The sequence below is a fragment of the Pan paniscus genome, chromosome 20 (assembly GCF_029289425.2).
Source record: "Pan paniscus chromosome 20, NHGRI_mPanPan1-v2.0_pri, whole genome shotgun sequence".
Lineage (NCBI taxonomy): Eukaryota > Metazoa > Chordata > Mammalia > Primates > Hominidae > Pan > Pan paniscus.
Genome location: NC_073269.2, coordinates 20,054,549 through 20,073,376, shown reverse-complemented (window position 1 = coordinate 20,073,376; position 18,828 = coordinate 20,054,549). Strand labels below are relative to the sequence as shown.

At 45.9% G+C, this 18,828-nt stretch overlaps 1 non-coding gene across 1 annotated transcript; it reads right to left on the bottom strand.

Moving 5' to 3' along the window:
* Positions 1 to 14,156: 14,156 nt before the first annotated feature.
* LOC112437943 (U6 spliceosomal RNA) lies at positions 14,157 to 14,260 on the bottom strand. The gene has a single exon (XR_003026444.1). It is a non-coding gene; the product is annotated as a U6 spliceosomal RNA (small nuclear RNA).
* Positions 14,261 to 18,828: the final 4,568 nt, after the last annotated feature.

Sequence of the window (18,828 nt, the reverse complement as noted above, 5' to 3'; positions counted from 1 at the left end):
GTGTTGTTGGTCTGTGTCTAGGTAAGGTGGGGAGTGGTGGCAGCGGGACTTCTATCTCCCCCACCCAGGGCTAACTTGAGCTCCCATCTTGGGGTAAATACATTTGACTTGCCAGTCTACTTATGCTTCCTCTTTTGGCAGATGACTACCGATTGGATTAGTGGTTGTCACCTGACTTAAGCTGAGCCAATCAGATTCTTTTGCTCGAGAACTTTCTTTAATGGAGAGGCTAAGAAAGTTGTCAGTTGGTGGAGCTCTTAAGGTCACAATCAGATTTAGAAATATCAGTGGCCAATTCGAGGTGGTGGGCAAAGAGACAAGCAAACAGGGCAGAAGAATGAAGCTAATATTCAGGGAGAATCAGAAATGAGAGCTCAAATGGCTCCTTGAGGGCTGGGGGGGTTATCTCGGCTCCCAGTGCAGTTATCAATTCCAGTTAATTGAGTGTTCATTCCATTGAGATCAACAGGTATTTATTAATTGCTTTCTAAGTATCTGATCGTGGTTCTGCATGAATTTCACTTTTACTTCATGCTCCTTTGGGTTTTGGAGATAACCTTGGACCCATGTAATAAATACTTCTTTACTTGTGCCAGCTTCGGTGGGTTTCTGTTTCTCGCAACCAGTTGTGCTCCAAGACAAGGTTCTGTTTACACTGGTGTCTTCAGGAAAGGAGGATAGGATTTAATGTTCATTAATTCTGTCAGTTGGAGTGCTCCTGGTTGCAAATGACACAAAAGTCTACTGGCTTAAACAAGAAAGGGGTTTATTAGCTCATATAAATTAAAAGGACCAACTTCAGGGGAGAATTGATCTAGTGGCTCAAATGTGGTCAACAATGGCTCAGTTTCTCTTCATCTCTACAGCTTTCTCTGGGCATCAGTTTCATCTACATGCTCCACATGGCACCCAGTAGAACCTCTCTTCCCTACATCACACAGCTCCAGCCTTCTCTCTGTGTTATCAAAATAGGTGCCATATTGCTCTTTCCAGGGAAGAGAGAAACTTCTAGTATTGTGATTGATTTTTCTTTTACTTTCTTCCTTTTTTTTTTTTCTTTAGATAGAGTCTTGTTCTTGTCACCCAGGCTGGAGTGCAATGGCACAATCTTGGCTCACTGCATCCCCCGCCTCCGGGTTCAAGCAATTCTCCTGCCTCAGTCTCCCGAGTAGCTGGGATTACAGGTGTCCACCTCCATGCCTGGCTAATTTTTGTATTTTCAGTAGAGACAGGATTTCACCATGTTGGCCAGGCTGGTCTCGAACTCCTGACCTCAGGTGATCCATCCACCTTGGCCTCCCAAAGTGCTGGGATTACAGGCATGAGTCATCGCACTCGACCTTGTGGTTGGTTTTTCTATTGACTCCAATTGGTTCACGTATCCACCCTCTAACCTAAGGTTTCTTAATTTCGGCATTATTGACATTTGGGGCCAAATCATTCTTTGCTGTGGGGAGCTGTCTTGTGCATTGTAGGATATTTAATAGCATCTCTGGTCCCTACCCATTAGCTACCAGCAGCACCCCTTTCCCAGTTGTGACAACCAATATAACATGTCTCCAGACATTGCCAATTGTCATCTGGGAGGCAGATTCACACCTGTTGTTGTCTTAAAGCACGTCTTAAAGTCTCTTCTTTGGAACTACTGGTGTGCTAAATTTAGGGGCAATCAGGTTTGCAGAAGCATGAATTCTGTGGAAGCTTCTAATAAATGTTTACTCCTCTCCCACCCCCTTTAGGCTAAGTCTTTGAAGATGAAAGAGTCTCTTTTAGGTTTGTCTCAACTTTATTTTATGTTTATTCCCTTACCCTCTAACCTGTATTGGGCACCTACTGTGTGCCAACTCCCGGACAAGTTGTTGAGAATAGAATGGTGAATTATATAGGCCCAGTCTCTGCTTTTATGGAATTTCAGGCTAGTTGGGGGATGTATGGGGGGTGCACCCCTGTATCCCCTTGGAACTTACCATTCTAGTGCTTGCTGACAGCATCTGACTGAACATCTGAGACTCTCCACCTGGGAACTTTCTCTTGTGTGGGGCAGGAGCAACCCTCAACATATGAGGGATGAATGAGAGATGGTGGATAAATACCCCAGCTTCCTCGCCACTCTCTGTGGGAATTCATGGATATGATCCACAGAGTCTCCCAAAGGATGCTCTTTGGGATTAAGCCCCAGTTGCCCACAGCAGCAACCTACTCTTCCTCACTCCTACTAGAGCTTTCTGGAATGATCTTGCGAATAAATTCCTTGCACTTGAATCATTGGCCCAAGAGAAGTCCATCTTAGCTTTATGCATGAGTAGATTCTTGGGAATAAAAAATAAAATATCTACTGGGGCTTAAGCAAGTTTGGGTATTCTTCTTCCCAAGTGCTGTACAAATGAGGAGAAAGTCATTCTCCCTACCCATTTTGTCCACTCTATCATGCAACCTTGGCTTCATGTCAACAGAATATTGAAGAAGAGTGTCCCACAGCGGGAACCCACTTTCGTACCTGGTGGAGCTGACTTATTTGTAAGCACATGTGAGACTCACCCGCACTGGGAGCTCCCTGGAATGATTGCAGAAAGGATGTTAGGTTGAGGACTAGGAAGTCTGCACTGGTGATGGAGGAAAATTAACTAATGAGATTCAAAGATTCATATGTATGTGATTTCATTGGCATGCTGAAGTTGGGAAGGGTTGGGGACTTTGGAATTGACATCCTAGTTGGTTTTTTGACTGAAAGGACAATGATAAAACAGCTGAGTGTCTGCTTTTTGCCTCCAGATCTGCACTCATCTTCCTCGACTCTTCTCTGTGCTCTGGGAGAATGACCCAGGTAGATGGCATCAATGGGTTTCCTTACTCTCTGGCTTCCACTTGGGTTTGGCCAATGAGAGACACAGGTGAGGGATTAGAGGGTGGAATGTGTTTGTCTCCCTGGCTCCCTGCCTGCAGGGTACCTGCAGTGCTCTCCCTCCAGCTACCTACCCTCTGTGGGTCTGGGTTATTGTTTCCTCTGCTTGGCCCTTTTGGCCTAGAAGCGATAAAGGCTCTCCACCATTGTGAGCCCCAAGGTATAGTAACATTCCTTGCCTACATTCTGCGCATGCCTCATCTGTCTAGCATGTCAATCATTTATTTATTATCTATGTCTGTCATCCAGCGTTTATCTTTCATCCATCTATATCTATCTTATGCTTCTCTGTCCTCTGTTGTCTATTTATATCTATGAATCTTTCTATTTTTCTATCATTTATCATTTATATATCTTTCTCTCTATCCATCTACCAATCTTTATTCTTTTTTTTTTTTTTTTTGAGACGGAGTCTTGCTCTATTGCCCAGGCTGGAGTGCAGTGGCGAGATCTCGGCTCACTGCAAACTCTGCCTCCCGGGTTCACGCCATTCTCCTGCCTCAGCCTCCCAAGTGGCTGGGACTACAGGCGTCCACCACCGCGCCTGGCTAATTTTTTGTATTTTTAGTGGAGACAGGGTTTCACCATGTTAGCCAGGATGGTCTCGATCTCCTGACCTCGTGATCTGCTCGCCTTGGCCTCCCAAAGTGCTGGGATTACAGGCGTGAGCCACTGTGCCCGGCCTCTTCTCTCTCTTTTTTTTTTTTTTTTTGAGATGGAGTTTCACTCTTGTTGCCCAGGCTGGAATGCAATGGCGTGATCTTGGCTCACCGCAACCTCCGCTTCCTGGGTTCAAGCAATTCTCCTGCCTTAACCTCCTGAGTAGCTGGGATTACAGGCATGCACCACCACGTATGGCTAATTTTTGTATTTTTAGTAGAGATGGGGTTTCTTCATGTTGGTCAGCCTGGTCTCGAACTCCCAACCTCAGATGATCTGCCTGCCTCAGCCTCCCAAAGTGCTGGGATTACAGGCATGAGCCACTGAGCCTGGCCTAATTTTTGTATTTTTAAGTAGAGACCGGGTCACCATGTTGGCAGGCTGGTCTTGAACTACTGACCTCGTGATCCACCCTCCTTGGCCTCCCAATGTGCCGGGATTACAGGCATAAGCCACTGCGCCCAGCCTTATCTGAGCCTTTCAAAGCCTCTATAGACAGCTCCTTCCCTAGCTTTTGGTTTAGTCTATTTGTCTCAACTGTCACTCACTGCCTCAGGCATCCATGAAGCTAAAATACCTTCCTGTAGCTGTTGTCAACAAAGGACCCCCAGAGTGAAGGCTTTTTGCATGGTTTATCTCAGAGCCAGGTCAAATACAGAGAGGTTTGCCAGTGGGATCTTGCAGGGAACCATTAGCTTGGTAAATAATGACAATTCTTGGCCGAGTGTGATGGCTCACACCTGTAATCCCAGCACTTCGGGAGGCCGAGGTGGGCAGATCATTTGAGGTCGGGAGTTTGAGACCAGCTTGGCCAACATGGTAAAACCCTGTCTCTACTAAAAATACAAAAATTAGCCAGGTGTGGTGGTGCATGCCTGTAATTCCAGCTACTTGGGAGGCTGAGGCAGGAGAATTGCTTGAACCTGGGAGGCGGAGGTTGCAGTGAGCTGAGATTGCACCACCACACTCCAGCCTGGGCGACAGAGAGAGAGACTCCATCTCAATAAATAAATAAATAAATAAATAAATAAATAAATAAATAAAATTTAAAAAATAATGACAATTCTTTGGGAATGAGGCTTGAAAGGCCTCTAGCTCTGTTTTGCTCTCTCTGGTGGATGCCAGGCTGCACCACTGTTTGGGCTGGTATTTTTCAAGACGACTATGGAGCTGGAGAGTGGAGGAGAAGACCAGAGATGTTAAAATGCCGAGTATGCTGTTCTCACTGATATTCAGTAATTTTCTGAATACATTTTCTCTGAGTTGCTGCAAGCCTTTAGTTAATTTCTAGAATTCCCAAAAATTTAGTCTAACGATTTTTTCTAGCTTTTTCATTCTTTATGGAGGACATAATTTATGGAGGTCCTTACTCTGACATTTTTTCTGACATTCCACCTCACATTGGTTGATGATTGATTGTTGGATTATGCATCTGGAGCTCAGAGTGGTTGGCTGATCTAAGATGTAGATTTGGGGAATACTGGTAAGGAAGTGGTATTTAAAACCATATGATTGTACTAATCAGTTAGAGAGAAGAGAGTCAAGGTTGAAGCCATGAGCTACTTCAATATCAGAACAGTAAAAGTACAGAAAGAGAGTGACAAAGAATGGTCAGAAATGAAGTGGACAAACCACATGCAGCAGATGGTATCAGTCCCCTGCCTGCATCCACTTTCTCTGACCACTTCACTGCATATTGGCCTGATTTCCAACACTTGGTGCTTGCATCTATTTGTCTGAGGGCTTTCTCTGGACATTAAAGCTTACTCCATCCACATGTACAGCAGGACAGGAGTATTGGATAATTAATGCACTCAGGAGCAACCCTCAACAATTACCAACTGGAGTGGGTGTATACCTACCTCAGCTCCCTTACCCCTCTGCAGTGAATGTTCTATCCTGCCACCCAGAGGTCTCCAGTGGGATTGACCCCAGTTGCTTACAGGGATAAGTTACTTGATAGGACATGCTTTATAAACTTCCTTTTGTTCCTACTTTCACTTCTTCAGATCTGGTATCACCTCCCAAGTAAACTTACTTCCACTGGAATCCTTGTCTCAGAGTCTGTGTCTGGGGGAAACCCAAACTATGCAGGCTTTTTGGCATAGATTGGGTACACAGAATCATGAGTCTATATTCATCAGCTAGGGAGAGATAAGAAGGTCTAGGACTGAGCCCTGGGGAATTATCATATTAGGGGTCAGAAGAGGAGGAGACTAAGGAAGAGTGGCCAGAGAAAAAGCATATACCATGAAAAGAAAGAGAAAGGAGCATTGCAAGGAACAGATTTATCATCTAAGTTTAATGCTCCTGGAGAAAGGAATAAGATGAGGCCAGGTCCAAGACAGCTCACAGGCTAACAGGAGACACAGAGGAACACAGACAATATGAAGAGACAACCCAGGACTTCTGGTAGCCCAGATACTGCATATGACTAGCTTGGGAGTTCTTACAGAAGGCTTCCTGGAGAAGGTGATGCTGGTGGTGTGTTTTTAGTAAAAGTAGGAGTGAGTGTTGTTATGAGTGGAGCAATGGCTGTATTTAGAAGTAGAGGAGGTGGCAGGGGTCATATCACAACAGTCTTGGATGTGAAGATGGAGGGATTTTAAACTTTGAGACCAATGGGGAGCCATGGAAGGTGCTTGCGTAGAGGAGGAGCACAGCTTGAGTTTTCTGTCCTGGGGTCAGTGCAGAGGTCAGACTGGAGGGAGTTGACACTGCAGGTTCTTGCAACAGGTAAGAATAATGCAGTCCTGAGTTGTGGTGGAGGTGAGGGGATAGAGAGAATTTTGAGAGGAAGAATGCTGATTTGGTAATTAATGGTCTAGGGAAGGAGGGATGGAGATGGCTGAGGTCACCAAGAGATGTTAAACCTGGGCAACATTGGTAGAACAACATCAAATGATCCACTCCTTCCTCCCTCTCTTGAGGGCAGGGCCTGGGGGTGCATTTCCTAAGGAAGCAGCCTTCCCTAGCGCAGGTGGGTACTAGGAGCATTAATGAATGCTCTGCCATTCATTAATGAATTTCTGCTTGTTATCCACAAAAAGAAATGGTAATTAGTCCTTTTCCCGCTCTGTGCATGCAGGGTCTGTGGGCTTAGGAAGCTGACCCAGGGGTCTTGAGTTTCCTGGAGGGAAAATCCCCTCAGGGTGCCACCTGCCTGAGCTCCGTGGGACTTCTTAGTGTTCAGGGAGCCTGTGGGATGGCAGCTCTGGGGACCCTCAGCATAACAGGAGCTGTGTCCTCAGCCCCTCCCTTTTTAGGTGGTGAACAGAGCGATGCCAGCAGGCACTGCAGGAGCCTCCCTTGGCAATGGTGAGTGTGAATTCAGAGGCTTTTCCTGGCTGAAGGAGCCACCCCGGCCCATCCCTGGCCTTAAGGTTCAGATCTACAAATAAGTGGGGAGAGAGAGAAACTGCAGAGGGACTATGCTAACCCAGAAAAGGCTGAGCAGTGACACACTTGAATGGAGTTTCCCAGAAAGGTGTTCAATCTGTTTTTTGCCGACTACAAAGCATGGGCTGGAGAAGAATATAAGATTTTCCCCGGAAGGCAAGGAGGCGCATCTGGGGGAACCAAAAGAGACCCTTGAAAAGTCACACACATGCAGACACTGCATCATGGTGTGAACAGGTGTGCAAGCAGACAGGGAAGATATGGGGTGTGGACACGCATGTGCCCTAGAGTCTCATGAGTGCGCGCGCACACACACACACACAGAGTCATTTAGGGTGGGGCTGAAAGGGGCGGAGAAGGGCCTTTGGGGGTCTTCCTGATGAGAAGAAAGAGGAAAAGGAAAGACTCCAGACCCCAGTCCCATGCATTCCTCAGCTTCCTGGCTCCAGACAGCTCTCAGAAGTGTCACCTGGTCCCCTCTCCCCTGCACTGTGGAGGTGGCATTGGCTTGGTCCTTGAACTCAGCACCGACTGGTTCCCTGTAACTCTCTCACTAAGCAAGCAACCAGCCTGGGCGCTCTCAATGGGTGCAATTTTCATGGGTTCCAGGTAGGCAAATAAGGAATATTCTACTCCTGTGAATTGACCTCCTTTTGGGTCAGGCCTGGAATCTGGACACATTGCAGCAAACTCAGTCACAGCTCCTCAGCTGTTGCAGAGTTAATGTTCAGCCACATTTGGGATTTCCTCCTTTCTTCTTCCTTCTGTCCGGGGTGGGTGCAGGGGGTTGGGGCAGACGCCACCTCCAAGATGAGAGCGGAGAGGGGCCAGGTTGTCGGTTTGAGAGCTCTAGACACTGTGGGTCCCCACCCCCAGCAATCCTGAGATGGACAGAGTCCTCGCTGAACTCCAGCTGGGCTGGCCCTGCCCCTATCCCCCAGTGTGACTCTGCCAGCTCCTCCACCAGCTCTTTCTTTGAACCTACTTCTGTTTTTAAAACAATAAAAAATTTTTTTTTTGAGACAGAGTCTCACTCTTGTTGCCCAGGCTGGAGTGCAATGGTGCGATCTCAGCTCACTACAAACTCCTCCTCCTGGGTTCAAGTGATTCTCCTGCTTCAGCCTCCCAAGTAGCTGGGATTACAGGTGTGTGCCACCACACCCGGCTAATTTTTGTATTTTTGGTAGAGACGGGGTTCCACTATGATGGCCAGGCTGGTCTTGAACTCCTGACCTCAGGTGATCCACCCACCTTGGCTTCCCAAAGTGCTGGGATTACAGGCGTGAGTCACTATGCCCAGCCAAAAAAATTTTTTAATTAAAAATATTTAAATATTTGTTCAATGAATACATCAATGAATGGAAATGGTTAAGGTTTTTTTTTTTTCTTTTGAGACAAGATCTCGCTGTGTTGCCCAGGCTGGAGTGTAGTGGCATGATCACAGCTCACTGCAGCCTCAACCTCCTAGGCTCAAGCAGTTCTTCCACCTCAGCCTCCAAAGTAGTGGGGACCACAGGAGCACACCACTGCACCTGACTTATTTGTTTATTTATTTAATTTTTTTGAGACGGAATCTCACTCTCTTGTCCAGGTTGGAGTGTAGTGCCATAATCTCAGCTCACCGCAACCTCCGCCTCCCGGGTTGAAGCAATTCTCCTGCCTTAGCCTCCCAAGTAGCCGGGATTACAGGCATGTGCCACCACACCCAGCTAATTTTTGTATTTTTAGTAGAGACAGGGTTTCACCATGTTGGCCAGGCTGGTCTTGAACACCTGATCTCAAGTGATCTGCCTGCCTTGGCCTCCCAAAGTGCTGGGATTACAGGCATGAGTCACCATGCCTGGCCTGTCTCTAAACTCACTTCTAACCCATCAAAAAATTCATTGGGCTTCACCTTCACAACCCATCCAGATGGGCAAGTCCTCACCACCTCCATGTGCCCACCATGGCCAGCCCACTTCCATGGGCCCACGTGGTCCACACTGGTCCCATTATCATCGGTCTGGACCAGCCTAGTCACCTCTTAACCTGGTGTGTCCAATGCCTCACGCACACTGTTTTCCCATAGCCACCAGAGGGCGTCTGGGAACACCTGAGCCTGGGGATGTCCCTCCTCTGCTTAGAACCCTCCATAGTCCCACCTCATTAGGAGTAAATGCCAAGTCCTCCCCTTGACCTACAAGGCCTACACAACATCCCTCTGTCGCCGCCCTGTCCTCACCTGCTCCCTCTCCCTCACTGTCTCCCCCTCACTATTCCTCCTTGCTGCTCCTGTACCAGGCATGGCGCAGCCACAGGGTGTTGCCTCTACCTGGAATGCTCTCCTCCGTCTTGACTCATTCCCTCATTCTTTTTCAATTGTGAATTCGGGGTCTTTGCCTGGCTGGAGAAGCCACGCTGATCCATCTCTAGCCTAGAGCTGAGATCAGAAAATTGGGGCAGTCGAGGAAGGAGAAATTCTGAGCTGACCATGATTAAACATCAACAAGGACTTTTCTGACCATTCCATTAACAATGGCAACTCTCCCCTGATTTCTCAATTCTCCCTTTAGGTCCTCTTTTCTGTTTCTAGCACTTAGCTCTGACGTAACTCACTTGTTGAGTTATCCTGTTTGTGGCTGATTGGGCGGCTGCCTCCCCTAGTACCTTCTGCTCCTCCAGGGCAGGGATCTCTGCCCATTTAGTTCCCTGCTGTGTCCTCATGCCCTCAGAAGCACCTGTCACAGAGGAGCTGTTCATGAAGATGTGTGTAATGAAAGGTGAGTCGCTGAAACTCACAGTCCCGAAAGCACAGCCTCCAGAGACAGACTCCTGGGTTCCAATCCTGATGCCAGGACTGAGAATGTGGGCAAACTAAACCTGCTATACTCTGCCTCTCAAGCAGTGCAGAGCAGAGGATAAGAATCCCAGGCGTCCTCATAAGAAGTTAGAGACTGGCCGAGTGTGGTGGCTCATGTCTGTAATCCCAGCACTTTTGGAGGCCAAGGCAGGCAGATCACCTGAGGTCAGGAGTTCGAGACCAGCCTGGCCCATGGCCAACATGGTGAAACCCCGTCTGTACTAAAAATACAAAAACTTAGCCGGGCGTGATGGTGGACGCCTGTAATCCCAGTTACTTGGGAGGCTGAGGCAGGAGAATTGCTTGAACCCAGAGGCAGAGGTTGCAGTGAGCTGAGACTGCACCACTGAACTCCAGCCTGGGTGACAGAGCGAGACTCAGTCTAAAAAAAAAAAATGTAGTTAGAGACCAAAAGATTCCTAACACTGTCAGGGCATCTTCCTATTACCCGTGACTTCAGAAGATCAATCTCCACTTTCATAGATGAAGCTCAGAGGAGCAAAATTAGCTGACCAAGGTCACCCTGTTCCTGGTAAGGCACCAGCATTCAAATCTAGGCTTGTGATATTACAGAGCTCTACTTGGTATTGCTGCTGGTCACTGAGGGGCTGTCCTTGAGCATGAAATTTCTGCTCTAGGTAATGGGCATTTTTTTGCAGGTAGTGATCTTCTCATCACTAGAGGCAAGCAAGTGGAGGCAGGATAATTGTGGTAGAGGACACTCCTACACTGAGCAAATATCAAGGGGGGTTTCCTTTCCAATTCCCTTCCATGTGATGCCCAAGAGGGTGCTGACTTATACCTGAAGGGAGCCTGTGATAATACCTTAAAGGGTCTCTTCCACAGGCACTTGCTCTTCAGATTTTTTCTGAAAACTTTAATTACAAATGACAGCCGGGCTTGATGGCAGGTAGATGCCTGTAATCCTACCTACTCGGGAGGCTGAGGCAGGAGAATCATTTGAATCCGGGAGGCAGAGGTTTCAGTGAGGTGAGATTGTGCCACTGCACTCCAGTCCAGCCTGGTCGACAGAGTGAGACTCGATTTCAAACAAAACAAAACAAAACAAAACACTTTAGTTACAAATGGCTTTAGCATGTTTTGCATTGTTTATCTCAACCCTTGGCTTCCTCTGTCAAACTAGATTGATTAAACAGGAAAATAGTTTATCAAGAGAAAAAATATCCTCTAAGAAATGTTATTTTTCTATTGATACAAATTAGCAATTGATGTAGGATATTTGGGAAATTCAAAAAAGTATAAAGAATGTATGCGAATGTCATCACAGAATTTTTGCTGTTTCGTATCCCACTCTCACACAACCCATATATGAGAATTCTTCCCATGTTATTATCCATTCTCAAAGATATGACTTTAATAATGTCTTATTATTTTTGTGCTTTGTATCTTTTTCAATTAGAATGTCAGTATTTTGTTTTACCCTTGTTTGTAAGGGCATTTCGACTATAGAATACTTTAGGTCATGTCCTCTTTAAAAATTTAAATAATGCAATTATGAACATTCCTATATATCTAAGTGCAGTTATTTTTCAATGAGAAAAATCTAGAGGTGAAATTATCTAGACAGACACATAATAATTCTATGTATTTATGGAGTACAGTTTGATGTTTCAATCCATGTATACATTATATCATAATGAAATCAAGGTCATCTGCTGATTTTATACTGGGGTGTTAGAGGACTACTGTTAGCCTTGGGCAAGAGGGATTCTGCCCTGGCACTGATGCATCTGAGGACTCGACTCTACCCCATCCCAAGGGGTGAAGAGTTTACAAAGTCAAGAGTATGTCTTTACCTTGAGCTTGCACCTCATTGTAGATGATGCTCTACATGACCCTAGAATTCCCTGCCCAGGTGGCTCCAAGCCACTAGCAGGGCCAAAAGTAGGACTTCTTTCTTCTGATATGAACCACACTGCTGGCGTGTATTTCCTTAGGTGTGGTTAAGCAGTGGTGTAGTTAAGGAGGGTGTTGCTGCATCTTGAAGGTGCATGGTTGGGATATCTGTACACATACATACAAGGCCCCTCGCAGTGCTAAGTGGCACCTGGGGTGGGAAGAGAAGGGGATAGGACATGGGCTAGAAACTAGCACACGGTGCTCTCCACAGCATCACATTCTGGAGTGGAACTCTAAAGAGTCCAGAAATCCTAAACTGAATTCTGTTTTTTCATGTCATTATGAAGGCTGTCAGTGTGATGAGTTAGAGCATATTTTACTTAACTGTTTATTAGCTTTACTTTTAACTTTAAATAATGTCACATGGTATATGGGTCTTTATTTGAGCTCCATGAATGTTGGGGAGTGGTCCTATACATTTTCCCTTCCCTTCCCTTCCTTCCTTTGTCTTTCTTCCTTTCTGTCTCTTTCTTCCTTTCTTTCCCTTTCTTCCTTTCTTTCCCTCCCTCCCTCCCATCTTTCCCTCCCTCCCTCCCATCTTTCCTTCCTTCCTTCCTTCCTTCCTTCCTTTCTCTCTTTTTCTTTCTTCTTTCTTTCTCAGGGTCGCTCTCTGTCACCTAGGCTGGAGTGCAGTGGTGCAATCATGGCTTACTATAGTTTCGATCTCCTGGTCTCAAGTGATCCTCCCTTCTCAGCCTCCAGAGTAGCTGGGACTACAAGCACATGCTATTGTGGCTGGCTAATATATATACACACACACACATATATATATATATAATTTTTTTTTTTTTGTAGAGATGAAGTTTCACCATGTTGCTCAGGCTGGTCTCAAACTCTTGGGCTCAAGAGATCTGCCTGTCTCGGCCTCTCAAAAGTGTTGGGATTGCAGGCATGAGTCACTGTGCCTGGCTCACATTTTTCTTAATTTGTAAGAGGTAAACATTTATCACAGCTTTGTTCTAGTTCGTGATTTGCCTATAAATTTGTTTCAATTTAACAATGTTTTGTCATGTTAAGTAATTATACTTCTTAAATAGTCATATCTCATTATTTTTTCACTGTGAAGTCTTCCATGTTATTGAGTTTCTATCACGGTCTCTATAAAGGGTTCTGCTGTTCTCTTTGATGTTGTTTACTTCACCATAAAAAGGCCTGTTTCAGACATATTTAGGGCATGTCTGCCAGTATGCTTTTTATTAGATCTGGATTTTTTTTTCTTTTCTTTTCTTTTGAGATGGAGTCTTGCTCTGTTGCCCAGGCTGAAGTGCAATGGCTTGATCTCAGCTCACTGCAATCTTTGCCTCCTGGGTTCAAGTAATTCTTTTGTCTCAGCTTCCCGAGTAGCTGGAACTACAGGCGTGCGCCACCACACCTGGCTATTTTTAGTAGAGATGGGGTTTCACCATATTGGCCAGGCTGGCCTCAAACTCCTGACCTTGTGATCTGCCTGCCTTGGCCTTCCAAAGTGCTGGGGTTACAGGCATGAGCCATCGTGCCGGGCCTAGATCTGGATTTCTTAAGTAGAGTCTGAATTTCTTGGCTTGGGGTTTCATTTTACTTCAGTTTCTGAAGATTTGAAGTAAGGCCTTGTACTTTTTCATGGCATGAATCCCTCAGGGAATATGTGTTTTATACATTTATGTTTTCCATTGTTGGTTGCATATATATTTAAAATTGTTTTATCCTGTTACTGAATTGATCCCTTTATGATTATATAATGTTTTTCTTTGTTTCTTTATAGTTTTTTATTTAAAGTTTATTTTCTTTTCCTGACATAAGGATTGTAATCCCTGCTCTTTTTTGGCTTCCCTTTGAGTGGATTATATTTTTCTTTCTTTTCTTTTTTGAGATGGAATCTTGCTTTGTTGCCCAGGCTGGAGTGCAGTGGCGCGATCTCAACTCACTGCAACCTCCGCCTCTGGGTTCAAGTGATTCTCCTGCCTCAGCCTCCTTAGTAGCTGGGATTACAGGCACACACCACCACATCTGGCTAATTTTTGTACTTTTAGTAGAGGTGGGGTTCCACCATGTTGGCCAGGCTGGTCTCGAATGCCTACCTCAAGTGATCTGCTCACCTCGGCCTCCCAAAGCATAGGATTACAGGTGTAAGCCACCATGCCCAGCCCTAGAATATCTTTTTCCATGCCATCTCTTTCATTCTGTGTTTCTTACAGGTGAATTAAGTCTCTTTTAGGCAGCACATGATTGGGTGCCTCTTTCTATCTATTCCTTCACCCCATGTTTTTTGATGGAGAATGTAATTCGTGTCCATTCAAGGTAATTGTTGACAGGTGAGGACTTACTATTGCCATTTTGCTGATTATTTTCTAGTTATTTTATGTATTCTTTTTGTTTCTTCCTCATTTACTTTTTTTTCTTAGTGCTTAAATGCTTTCTTCTAGTGATATGTTTTGATTTCTTCCTTTTAAAATAAGTTTGATGTTGGGATGCTTCACGAATGTGCATGTCATCTTTGTGCAGGGACCACGATCATCCCTGTATCATTCCATTTCTAGTATATGTGCTGCCAAAGGGAACACTGACTCCTTCCTTTTCATTTGTTGTGTATCTATTATAGGCCTTTGCTTTGTGCTTGCCGTGAGGCTTGCAAAATACATCTTATAGTGTTAAAAGATTATTTTAAGATGATAACCACTTAACTTTGATCACAGAAATAAAGTATCTCTACACTCTTAATCCTACTTTGTATCAAACTTTTCATTTAGGTTATTATGTTTTTTTCTTCCTAGGATTTCTATTTGTGCTTTTAATTGTTTCTACTTCTTTGCCAAACTAATTTTGTTTATAAAGTTTTTTCAAATTTCATTTAATTTTCTACCTGTATTTTCTTTTAGGCTCCTGAACTTTTAGAGAATCATTGTGAATTCATTTTCAGTCATTTTATAGATTACCTTTTCTTCTGGGTCTGTTACTGGAGCTTTATTATTTTTTTCTAGTAGTGTTATGTTTCCTTGTTTTTTTATTTTTTTGTTTGTTTTTTAAAACATAAACCTGTGTCCTATGTAGTTGCTTTTACATTTGAGGAGACAGCCATCCTTTCCAGCCTTTGCAGGTGTAATTTGGTTGTGATAGACCTTTATTATTTAGTTTAGTTTGGAATTCTGGGTAGGCTGGCTGGTTGAAACTCCAGACAGGCAGACTTTGCTGTGGGGTTCTCTAACTGGGCTGAGTTGCTTCCTGTTCTCTGAGGTTGAGTGGTATTTCTGAATGTGTTCCACAGTCTGGTAAGGGCACCTGGCTGGACTCTGCCATCATGTGGGGCTGCTGGCTGGGCTCTGCAATTGTCTCTGATCAGGCATGGTTGGATGCTGTTTTCCCTGGCTGGGTGGTAAAGTTGTTAGGAAAAATAACATGCACCATGTTTCTTGCACATGATGCTGTTTGCTAGTTTCTATGGTGTGGCAAGTGTAGCAAGCCATTCTTGGCATTGCTATAAAGAAATACCTGAGACAGTAATTCATGAGGAAAGGAGGTTTAATTGGCTAAGAGTGCTGCAGGCTGTACAGGAAGCATGGTGCCAGCATGCTTCATGGTGTCATCTGCTTTGCTTCTGGGGAGGCCTCAGGAAGCATTACTCATGATGAAAGGCAAAATGGGAGCAGGCAATTCCCATAACAAAAGCGGGAGCAAGAGAGAGAGAGTGGGGTGGAATAGCTCCACACTTTTAAATGACCAGATCTTGCAAGAACTCACTCACTATTGTGAGGACAGCACCAAGCCATGAGGAATCTGCCTCCATGACCCAAACACCCCCCACTAAGCCCCACCTCCAACATTAGGGATTATAATTCAACATGAGATTTGGGTGGGGACAAATATCCTAACCATATCGGCACTTCTGCTGGTGGGGATGCAGAGCAAGTACCAAAACCTGTGAACTGGTTCCTGTGAGCCCCTCGTCCGCTGTTCTTTGACCCAACTGACCCCTGGTGTCCAGCCATGCCGGCATTCTCAACATTTCAAGTGGGACGAGATAGGAGCAAGCTACCCGTGAAGAATCCCAGAATGATGGAGAAGCTGAATGTTCACTTCCAACTCATCCCTTCCACTGCAAAAACCATGGGTCCAGGAGAACTCTCAGCATATGGTGTCCTGCTGGCCTCAGGGAGGGACAGTGTAGTCAGAGAGAACCATTCCTCTTACTGTTTCACCATGAATTTTTTTTTTTTTTATTCTTCAGTCCAAGAGGGCATCTCAGCCTCACTCCTAAGGTCTTGATATTAATGATAGCATTCTTCACTTTGAACAGTTGCCAGCAATTTCCAGTAGCTGAAGGAAGTAAAGGCAGAAAACTTCTATTCCACAATCTTGCTGACCTCATTCTCCTGAAAGTGTTATTTGGTTTATTTCAGGTATCAATTTTGCAGTCTTTGCCTTTGCCTTCCTAAGGTTTTTGGTTTTTTTGAGACAGAGTCTTGCTTTGTCGTCCAAGCTGGAGTGTAGTGGCATGATCCTGGCTCACTGCAACCTCCACCTCCTGGGTTCAAGCAATACTCTTGCCTCAGCCTCCTGAGTAGCTGGGATTACAGGTGCACACAACCACACCTGGCTAATTTTTGTATTTTTAGTAGAGACAGGGTTTTACCATGTTGGTCGGGCTGGTCTCGAACTCCTGGCCTCAAGTGATCCACCTGCCTTGGCTTCCCAAAGTGTTAGGATTACAAGCGTGAGCCACTGTGTCTGGCCAGATATTCTTTTTCACTGGACTATAGCAGACCCTGTAAAATTCTCACCTACATCCCCGTTGCTCCTATTTTTCTTGCTCAGCAGCCGGACTTTGAATTTTCTGTACACATGGCAAGCGGCATGTGCTGGCACTTTAATGCCTCCTGAGAGAAATCTTCAACCAGTGGCTAATGGGACTGAGTGGATATATCCCCAAGCTCCCTCATACCTTGGGTAAAAAAACACAGACGTGTATATTCTTGGACACGTCCCAGGGTTCTGCACATAAGATTAAATTCCAGTGGCCCACAGCAGTACCTTCCTTGGTGATGTACATTGTATTGGTTATCTACCTTCCTTGTTTCACGTCCTACTTCCCTATGTATGTCACTTGAAATCATCTTTTATATAAAATATTTCTCTTGAATCCTTATCAAGCATCTGTTTCTAGAGAAATTCAAACTTACCATCTTCCTTCCACACACCAAATATCATTTTCTCATACATTCCTCTGATTTTCTTATCTGTGGAAGAGTCACTTGCTAGTTGTGTGACTCTTAGGAAAACAAAGGGCTTATTGTTTCTGAGTACCCCTTTCAGTTTTTGCAAAACAGGAATTATTATTATTATTTTTCTGAGATGGAGTTTCACTCAGTCCCCCAGGCTGGAGTGCAGTGGCGTGATCTCAGCTCACTACAACCTCCGCCTCCTGGGTTTGAGTGATTCTCCCGCCTCAACCTCCCAAGTAGCTGGGATTACAGATGCATACCAATACGCCCAGCTACATTTTTTGTATTTTTAGTAGAGATGGGGTTCCGCCTTGTTGGCCAGGCTGGTCTCGAATAACTGACCTCGGGTGATCCACCCGCTTTGGCCTCCCACAGTGCTGGGATTACAGGCGTGTGCCACCGCGCCTGGCCAGAAATGATTTTCTTTCCGCACTGCTACCAGATGCATCGCAGACCCTTATTAATCACTCTGTTTTACCTATTCTGTTGTCTCCTCTCTGTCTCTTTACAAGCAGCAGGAAAATGGGACCTGTCTGGTGACAGAATTCCTGATGATGGGATTCTCCAACCTCCCACACCTGAGGAACACACTCTTCACCCTGTTCTTCCTTACCTACCTGGTCACCCTCGGTGGCAACGTCACCATCATCACCATCACCCATGCGGATAGGTCCCGCCACACTCCCATGTACCACTTCCTGGCGGTGCTGTCCCTCTTGGAGACCTGCTATACACGCTGGTCACCATCCCCAGCATGCTGGCTCATCTGCTGATGGAGACCAGGCCATCTCCATCCCTGGCTGTCAGGCTCAGATGTTTGTCTTCCTGGGTCTGGGATGCAGCCACTGCTTCCTCCTTACCCTGATGGGTTATGACCGCTATGTGGCCATCTGCCACCCCCTGCGCTACTCTATGGTCATGAGACCCACCGTTTGCCTCTGCCTGGGAGCCCTGGTTTTCTGCTCTGGGTTCTCGGTGGCCTTGATCAAGACCAGCATGATCTTCTCATCGCCCTTTTGCAGCGGAGACCACGTGGAGCACTTCTTCTGTGACATCGCCCCGGTGCTGAAGCTCAGCTGCGCCAAGAGTGCCAGCAAGGCGCTGGGCATCTTTTTCCTGAGCGTCCTGGTGGTGCTGATGTCCTTCGTCCCGATCCTCCTCTCCTATGCCTTCTTCGTGGCTGCCATCGTGAGGATTTCCTCGGCAGCCGGCCGGCGCAAGGCCTTCTCCACCTGTGTGGCCCACGTCACCGTGGTCATAGTACATTTTGACTGCGCCTCCATCATCTACTTGCGTCCGGAGTCCGGGGCCAACCCCGACCAGGACCGCTTGGTGGCTGTGTTCTACACGGTAGTGACGCCACTGCTGAACCCTGTGGTGTGCACTCTGTGGAACAAGGAGGTGAGAGTGGCTCTGAGGAGGACCCTGGCGTGGAGCCGTGGGGTTTTTAAATAAGAACCTGCTTGGCTGGGCACGGTGGCTCACACCTGTAATCCCAGCACTTTGGGAGGCCAAGGCGGGCAGATTACCTGAGGTCAGGAGTTGGAGACCAACCTGGCAAATGTGGTGAAACACCGTCTCTAATAAAAATACAAAAATTGGCCGGGCGTGATGATGCAGGCCTGCAATTCCAGCTACTGCGGAGGCTGAGGCAGGAGAATTGCTTGAACTCAGGAGGTGGAGGTTGCAGTGAGCCGAGATCGCCCCATTGCACTCCAGCCTGGGAGACAAGAGCGAAACTCCATCTCAAAACAAAACAGAAACAAACAAACAAACAAACAAAAACCTGCTCTACGTTTCATGCTATTCTAGTTTTTTTTTTTTTTTTTTTTTCCTTTCGGAGACAGGGTCTTGCTCTGTTGCCAAGGCTGGAGTGCAGTGGTGCAATGATGGCTGACTGCAGCCTCCGACTC